This window comes from Moschus berezovskii, chromosome 11, assembly GCF_049115385.1.
Source record: "Moschus berezovskii isolate FMDL1 chromosome 11, NW_MosBer_1.0, whole genome shotgun sequence".
NCBI lineage: Eukaryota > Metazoa > Chordata > Mammalia > Artiodactyla > Moschidae > Moschus > Moschus berezovskii.
In genome coordinates, this window is record NC_142470.1 from 87,496,362 (window position 1) to 87,505,547 (window position 9,186).

The window sequence follows — 9,186 nt, forward strand, 5'->3', positions numbered from 1 at the left end:
TTGTCTCTACCTTCTATTCTGTACATGAAAAGGCTCTTCTGAGACAAGGCCCTAGAAGCAGTTCTCAAAGTGCAGTTCCCAGCCTTGTGGTGGTCTTAGAGAGTCTTACAGGTGGCCTGCCGACTAATTCAAATTACACGGGTGTGGTTCCTTGGTATAATACTCCACCCTTGGGCTCCAAATGATGCTGGAGTGTTAAATCCGAGATGCCCTATTCTAGGGGAGGGCTTGCAGTGTCTCGTAGTCATCATCATCATTGTTATTATAGAACATGTCAGAAGTTTAGCCTTTGACATTCTTTCATTGGCTGTTGCTGCTAAGTCGCTTCAGTTGTGTCTGACTCTCTGTGACCCCATAGTCGGCAGCCCAGCAGACTCCTCTGTCCCTGGGATTCTCCAGGCAAGAATACTGGAGTGGGTTGCCATTTCCTTCTCCAATGCATGCATGCTAAAGTCACTTCAGTCGTGTCCGACTCTGTGTGACCCCATAGATGGCAGCCCACCAGGCTCCTCTGTCCAAAGGATTCTCTAGGCAAGAATACTGGAGTGGATTTCCATTTCCTTCTCCTTCACTGGATGAACTTTTATCAAATACCTTTTTTCTGGTACTGTGTTAGGACAGGAGACAGACCAAGAAGACAGTGCCCCTGTTTTTCCAAAGAGCTTATTTACCCTAGAAGACGCATGAGCAACACGATAATGACTGACAACATGGAACAATTCTCTAAATATTGACAGAGGAATGCAAAGTGCTGTGGGGACACGACCAATGTCTACTGGTGTCAAGGAAGCCTTCCCTGAACAGGTGACTTTCAGCAAAGGTTTGGAGGATACCGTGCAGCTGAGAAGGCAGACTTCTCAGGAAGCCGGATGCAATGACCTACTCTGGGGAACATGTAGAATAAACTTGCTGAACTCCACTCCTTCCTTCCTTCATTCAGAAACCAGGTTTTCAGAGGAAGCATCATTGATGTGAGACCTACCGGATATATCGTATATGACATCTGGAGATGGAGGAGGGGTTGGTGTCTTAGACCCAGGGGGACAGCAGAATCAAAGAAAGAGGGGAGGGGGTTCAGTTCAGAGTATATGAAGAGGAAGGGAGATGTTAGGTTAGAGTCAGACTTTCTTGCCCCTTGGCCAACCAACCACCTCATCCTATCAACTCCAACTTCTTAGATATCTTTTCTTTCCCTCTTTTTTTTTAAAAAAAAATTAGTATGTATTCGATTGCAGTAGGACTTAGCTGCAGCACACGGGATCTTCAGTCTTCGCTGTGGCATGAGGATCTTAAGTAGTGGCTTGTAGGATCTAGTTCCCTGGTGAGGGGTCAAACCCAGGCCCCCTGCGTTAGGACTGTGAACCCAGCCACTAGACCACCAGGGAAGTCCTCAGTTCCACCTTCTAAACGTGATGCATCAGGGCAGGGCTCAGAATTCAGGTCCTGTCTGTCCACAGCTTGCAGTCCTTGTGGCCCCTGCCTGGTTCATTCAGACCCTCATCATCTCTTTGCCTCCCCTCTCAACTGGTCTCCCTGCTTCTGGCTCTTCCCCTTCTAATTCATCATCCACACCATCAGTGCAGTAGTTTCCCTAAAAGGCACGTTGTTCTTCATCCTTTTTCCACATGATGTGTCTCAGTGGTTCGCCGTCATTTCAGGATTGTTCTCGACTCTGAGAATGACTTGTATCGGGGACTTTGGGATCTGGCCTCTGTCTACCTCCTTAGCTGTGTATCCACTGCTGTCACCTTGCACCCCACTTTTGATGCATCAAACTACAAATGTGCATATTGGTTCAAGCCTCTGGGCCTTTGCATGTGCTGTTACCTCCTCTGGAAAACCCTTCTGCATCTAGTCCTCTTAGAAGCTTATTCATCTTATTCATCCTTTAAATGTGGATTCAAATACCACCTCCCTCAACCTTCCCATACAGAGTTAACCACTGCGGTTACTTAATTATATTTTTAGTGGTACTCTTATCAGTCTGCTGCTGGCATGAGCTCTTCACAGAAGGCTCTTCTGCCAAATGCTGAGCAGCTATAGAGCAAGAACTGAGTTAATTCATTTTCACAGCTCCGGTCTCTAGCAAGGGCTGGGCTTTTCATGAAACAGACAGCTAAGTCAAGCTAGGCCAGAGCTCTCGGCGCTCAGTTCTTGCACTCATCACCTAGGCAACTGTAAAAATACCCACATCCATGCCCCACCTGAGGTCAGTGAAACCAGGATCTCTAGGGGTGGGGCTGGGTAGGTTTATTTGTTTTAAAGTGCCCAAGTGAGAGAGGGAGGGACAAATGAGGAGTTTGAGATTAACATGTACACTGCTATATATAAAATAGATAACCAACAAGGATCTACTATAGCAAAACCTTGCTATAGCAAGACAACTATACTCAATCTTTTGTAATAACCTATAAGGGAAAAGGATCTGAAAAAAAAATATGTCCATGAGTCGCTTTGCTATGCACCTGAAACACAATATTGCAAATCAGCCACACTTAAATTAAAAATAAGAAGTTTTTAAAAAAGGCTCACAGGTGATTCTGATGTGAAGCCAAGCTTGAGAATTACTGGGGAGGAAAAGCTGAGGAATCTCAGAATCAGGAGATCTGAGTCCTAGGCTCTACCGCTGAGTCTCTGCAGTCCTTTTCAGTCTCTCAGCTGTGTCCGACTCATTGTGAGCCCACGCAGCCACCGAATCACTGCAAGATCTTGAGCAAATCAGTTGTTCCTCTGGCTTCATCTTCTCATCTGTAAACTGGGAATTCTGAGTCAGATTTCAAATGCCCATTCCACATCCCTGACCCTGGTCCAGTGTTGGGGTGGGGGTGTAGGGAGTGTTCCCAGCCACTGCTGGGTTCTGCTCTTTACCCGATGGATTGGTGGGGGAATGAGTAGCCACTCTTGATCAGCCCTGGACTCTTTCTCCTCTGCTCTCCCTCTGCCACTGGGCTAGAGTTTGCTGTTAGCCAGCCTCTATAGGAAGCTGGGAGCAGTTCTGGCAGCAACCAGGCTCCCTACGAGATCACACTATGGAGCTGAAGAGGGATCTCAGAGAGCCACAGACTAGGGCTGCCTTCATGTCACTGCAGATGGTTCCTTTCAAGATGAATGGGCTGTCCGTGCCACGTTTTCTTTTCAAAATGTCATGCTATATTTTTGAGAGCACATGAAGAAATAAATAAATAAAGTGTTAATAGTAAAAAATAAATAGAAGTGGGATTTCCCTTGTATTTTGCTGATTGATCTGGAGGAGTGGGACTCAGGGTGAGGAACTTCACTGCTGTGACATGTGGGCTGCTAGGCCCAGCGTATGGAGATTCTCCAATATGCAGTTACATAGAGGACAAGAACAGCCTCTGTCGCCCCTGCTAACAGTTTTTGTTATCGGCCATCCAGTGTGTCCTGATCACAGAGGAGACTTTGTCTTACAGTAATGAGCAAAGACAGAGCCCATGATGCCTCCATTTTCATTTGAAATAAATCATGTCAGTCTGGCCTGCAGTCAATATGAATTTGATGTCTAGCAAATAAAAGCAGCTTTAACTTGAACAGACACAATCCATTACCCTGCCATCTGCTGTGTCCTGGTTTCCATATAGGGATAATAAAAAGGGGTTTCCTGAGAGCTTGGCATTTTGGGTGCAGGGGAAAACACACTACCTTTGTGTGTGTGCTCTGTCGTTCAGTCCAACTCTTTGTGACCCCGTGGACTGTAACCCACTAGGCTCCTCTGTCTACAGGATTTTCCAGGCAAGAATACTGGTGGTAGGTTGCCATTTCTTCCTCCAGGGGATCTTCCTGACCCAGAGATCGAACCCGCATCTCCTGCATTGCAGGCGGATTCTTTACCACTGAGCCACGTGGGAATCCACCTGCGATGCAGGAGATGCAGGTGATTCAGGAGATTAGGGTTTGATCCCCTGCAGGAGGAAATGGCAACCCACTCCAGTATTCTTGCCTGGAAAATCCCGTAGACAGAGAAGCCTGGTGGGCTACAGTCCATAGGGTCCCAAAGAATTGGACATGACTGAGCGACTGAGCACATTGAGCACATCTAACGAATAAAAGCAGCTCTAACTTGAGCAGACACAATTCATTATTCTGCCATCTGTTGTGTCCTGGTTTCAATATAGGGATAACAAAAAGATAAGGGTTTCATGAAAGCTTGGCATTTTGGATGCAGGGGAAACACACTGCCTTTAAAAGACACTAGACTACTCTCTTGGATTAAATACTGTGAAACCAGCCTCGGCTACATATTGCCGAGTTGTCTCATTTGTCTCATTTTCTATTATTTTATATTCTTCATGACAATTAGGTAAAAGAAACAAAAGCACTTTTTCTTTTCCAGTTATCTGTCATTTTTAAGGATTATCAGCTCCTAGCCCTGGTTTCACATTAGAATTCTCTGGGAAGCTTTGAAAACATACTGATGCTGAGACTGCCCATCCCCGCTTCCAGATCTTGATGTAACTAACTGATCTAGGGTAGGGTCCAGGTTCCTATAACTGTGGAAAGTTCCCTGGGTGATTCTAATTTGTAGTCAGGATGAGAACCACTGCACCAAGCATGGAGAGCTTGGTCTGCCCTTCCTTTATGAAAGTAATTTATAGAGGTTGAATATACTCTTGTGAATCTGTCTTTGAAATTCAGCATTTATTGCACTGTGGCGAGGAGACACTTTGAGGGATATCCGATGAGCATAGCCAGATCCTTGCCTTCCGGAAATTACAGTTTAGGTTTTTTCCCCTCTGTATCTTATTAGCACTGATGCTTAGTATCTAAAAACCCAAAAATCTTAAAAAGCAACTAAAGCAAAACAAAACACTAACCTCCCTGTAGCTATTTGGCAAAATTGTCATAAGTATTAAAATATGCATGCTTTGTGCTCAAGAAATTCCACTTCTAGGCATTCATACTGAAGACACTATTAAGGATGTACATGATGAGAATGTTTGTTGGAACATTGTTTATTCCAGGAAAATGTTGGAAGTTCAAGGGGATTGGCAAATAAAATGGTAGGAACACTATGCATCATGAAAAATGATAATGTAGAAGATTTTTAATGGATTAAGGAAAAGGTCTACAATAGTCTAAGTAAAAAAAAAAAAGAAAAGAAAAACACAGACTCTAGAACAACTTCTTATTGAAGTAAAGGAATGATTATATACTTACAGGGAAAAAAGTCTTGAGAATGAGATTCCAAAATGTTGGCAGGAGCTATCTCTGGGCTGTGGGACCACAGGTGATTTTACTGTTTGTCTTAAGAAGAAGCTGTAAAGCAGGTCTTGGATAACTAAGTGAAGCTGGCCAGTAGTAAGAGTCAGAGACTTCTCTGAGGCAAGTCGAATTCCTAGCGGCTGATGTTCTATAGTGGGGATCCCACTCAGAATCACAGCTCTCTCCTTGCTAGGTTGGAGGCGGCCTCACCCTTCTCCTCTCTGCAGCACCAGAGTATGAGATCATGGGCTGCCTCACAACGCAATCGTTGCTGTGAGCAGGGTGGCTGCAGGATTGCAACACGGGGGAGCTTATATGTGGATGAAAGGGTGCGTAAGCAGGCCGGGGGCCTTATCTTGACGATGCTAGCACCCTATACCTTGGATCATACACTTCAGATAAACAGTTTTTTTTAAGCAGATGTCTTCATTCACATTTTACGTAAGATTGTGAAAATATCAATTGTCTCTGTTACAGACTTTATTTTTATCATACTTTGGAGGCCTGGAGAGAACTTAAGAGATGGTGTCTAGCAGGGTGCAAGCACGAAATCGAAATCACCCAGTGTTTCAAGAGGGAATTGACTGGGGAGAATTGGTTTTACAAGTGATGGATGAGACTGAGAAATCAGTCAGAGGGCAAGGAGACAACTGGAAAATTAGCAGTCGTCGGCTGTCACTACCATCCTTAGCTTGGAGGGAACATAGGAGGGATTCTCAGAGGCCAGAGGCAGGGGTCACCCCAAATACAAAGATGGCCACTGCTGTCAGCGCAGCCCAAAACAGAAAAGCTGTAAGAAATGGCAGGGGAACCTTCCTGCCCTAGAGAGCAGGTGGGAAAGTGGGAGAAGTGGAGCTGAGGCCATTCAGGCCAGGACTGTGTTATATAAGTGAGCCAAAGATCTCTGTGTATTGGCCCCTGGATGGTTTATTCACTGCAGGCTGGACCCATTAGCTCAGAAGTTAGCCTGCACCAAACTCAAATTTTTACATACCTGCTTATTTTTAAAACAACCCAGACAAGTAGTTAGTTAAGCCTTTTAGAGCCTGTATGCTTTGCATATCCCATGAAACCTCATCTAGTATCTGCTTTCCATTGATAAGACAGAGCCTTGTGGTGATATGACCAAAAGGTGCCATGGCCCTTGGCCTTGTCTGATCCAGAGGCTCCCCCCCATGCTGCTGAGAGACATCTCCTAGACCTGTGAGCCCCCTCTCAGACCCCCCTCCCCATGCCCTCCTTCTCTTCGGGACAGTGGCCCCCTACCATAAGCTTCTGGATAGTCTTCAATCTCATGCAAACCAGTTGAGGCGCTGCTCAGTAAAGCTTTTATTTTTTTCCCCCCAGCAATGTTGTTCTTTATTTTTTAATTTGTATTTTTCAAAAACATTTGTTTTATTGAGGTATAGTTGATTTACAATGTTATGTTAATTTCTGCTGTACAACTTGCATGTTAATACCTCTGGCGGTCATAGCTTTCCTTGCATGCATGCTAAGTTAATTCAGTCGTGTCTTACTCTCTGTGACTCTATAGACTGTAGCCCACTAGGCTCTTCTCTCCATGGGATTTTCCAGTTAAGAATACTGGAGTGGGTTGCCATGCCCTCCTCCAGGGGATTTTCCTGACCCAGGGATTGAACCCAAGTCTCCTGTGTCTCTGGCACTGGCAGGTAGGATCTTTACCACCTGGGAAGCCCTTAGCTTTCCTTGATCAGCCCCAAATCTCTTGAACCTTTCCACATTGGCCTAGAGATTACAGAAGGGAACTAAAACCCTCTCTGGTCATCCCTTAACCCATCTGGACTCCCTTGGAGTCTCTACTGGTTTCAAAGAGCAAGTGACATACTACTGCACTAATAGAAACGAACTTACATGGTAAGGGCATAGCTTTTATCGACTTCATCATTCAGTGGAACTGTATAAATTGCCAATATTCATCCAGTTGTGACCTGTAAAAATAGCTATCTTGGGACTTCCCTGGTGGTCTAGAGGTGAAGACTCCACATTCCCGATACAGGAGGCCTGGATTCAATCCCTGGTCAGGGAACTAGATCCTACATGCTGAGACTAGGACCTGGCGCAGCCAAATAAATAAATAAATATGTAAAACTATATGCCAATTATTAAAAAAAATAGCTATGTTATATGTACCTTATAACATACAATGTATGTTAAGTAGAAGTACCTTATACTTTGGAGTTGACCCCTCTCCATCCCATCAGTCTCAAAAACCTGGTTCTATTCCATTCACTCACTTAACCACCCAATAAATACTTATTGTGTGGCTACCTGTGTGACAGAGTGTTTGCTTACGTGTTTCTTTACTAGTCTCCTCTTTAGTACAAGGTCCTGTCTTCTCTTGCCCAGGCCACTGCTTGCAGACTCTAATGTGTCCCCAGATAACCAGGAATGCAGATTCTTAGGTCTCTCCACTGAATTCAAACTTAGATCTAGGGCACAGTTAAAATGATGCTTCTTCATTTTAAATCAGCATCCAGGGTGTTCTGAGACAGGTGCGTAGTTGTACCCTTCAAGAAAGGCTATTTTCTTCCACGGTGCTGCCTGAGTGTTCTTTCTTTCTAAAACGATATTCTTTGTCACTCTCCAGCTTAAAATACTATCAGGTTTTCCAATTGACTACAAGATGAATTGAAGAAAGTTAAATTGAAAAAAGTAGGTAAAACCACTAGACCATTCAGGTATGACCTAAATCAAATCCCTTATGATTATACAGTGCAAGTGACAAATAGATTCAAGGGATTAGCTCTGATAGACAGAGTGCCTGAAGAATTATGGACTGAGGTTCATGACATTGTACAGGAGGCAGTGATCAAAACCATCCCCAAGAAAAAGAATGCAAAAAGGCAAAATGGTTGTCTGAGGAGGCCTTACAAATAGCTGAGAAAAGAAGAGAAGCTAAAGGCAAAGGAGAAAAGGAAAGATAGATCCATTTGAATGCAAAGTTCCGAAGAATAGCAAGGAGAGATAAGCAAAGAAATAGAGGAAAACAATAGAATGGGAAAGACTAGAGATCTCTTCAAGAAAATTAGAGATTTTCCCTCCGAGAAGGCAGTGGAGGCAGACTATACAGTTATGGCCAAGATTAAGGCTCGAGACCTTCGCGGCAAGAAGAAGGAGGAGCTGCTGAAGCAGCTGGAGGACCTGAAGGTGGAGCTGTCCCAGCTGCGCGTGGCCAAAGTGACAGGCGGCGCGGCTTCCAAACTCTCCAAGATCCGAGTGGTTCCTAAATCCATTGACCGTGTACTGACCGTCATTAACCAGACTCAGAAAGAGAACCTCAGGAAGTTCTATAAGGGCAAGAAATACAAGCCCCTGGATCTGCGGCCCAACAAAACACGTGCCATGCGCCGCCGGCTCAACAAGCATGAAGAGAACCTGAAGACCAAGAAGCAGCAGCGGAAGGAGCGGCTATACCCCATCCGGAAGTACGCAGTCAAGGCCTGAGCATCCAGCTGTCAATAAAACAGACAGACCACTGGAAAAAAAAAAAGAAAATTAGAGATACCAAGGGATCATGTCATGCAATGATAGGCACAATAAAGGACAGAAACAGTATGGACTTAACAGGAACAAAAGAGATTAAGAAAAGGTGGCAAGAATACACAGAGTAACTATACAAAAAATGATCTTAATGACCTAGATAACCACGATGGCGTGATCACTCACCTAGAGCCAGACATTCTGTATATGTGAAGTCAAATGGGCCTTAGGAAGCATCACTACGAACAAAGATAGTAGAGGTGATGGAATTCCAGCTGAACTATTTCAAATCCTAAAAGATGATGCTGGTAAAGTGCTGCACTCAATATGCCAGCAAATTTGGAAAACTCAGCAGTGGCCACAGGGCTGGAAAAGGCCAGTTTCATTCCAGTCCCAAAGAAGGGCAATGCCAAAGAATGTTCAAACTACCACACAGTTGCACTCATCTCTCACGCTGCAAAATAA

At 44.6% G+C, this 9,186-nt stretch overlaps 1 pseudogene; it reads left to right on the top strand.

The window, feature by feature from the left end:
- The first annotated feature begins 8,279 nt into the window (after positions 1-8,279).
- LOC129539468 (large ribosomal subunit protein uL29 pseudogene) lies at positions 8,280-8,736 on the top strand (annotated as a pseudogene).
- The last annotated feature ends 450 nt before the right edge of the window (positions 8,737-9,186 follow it).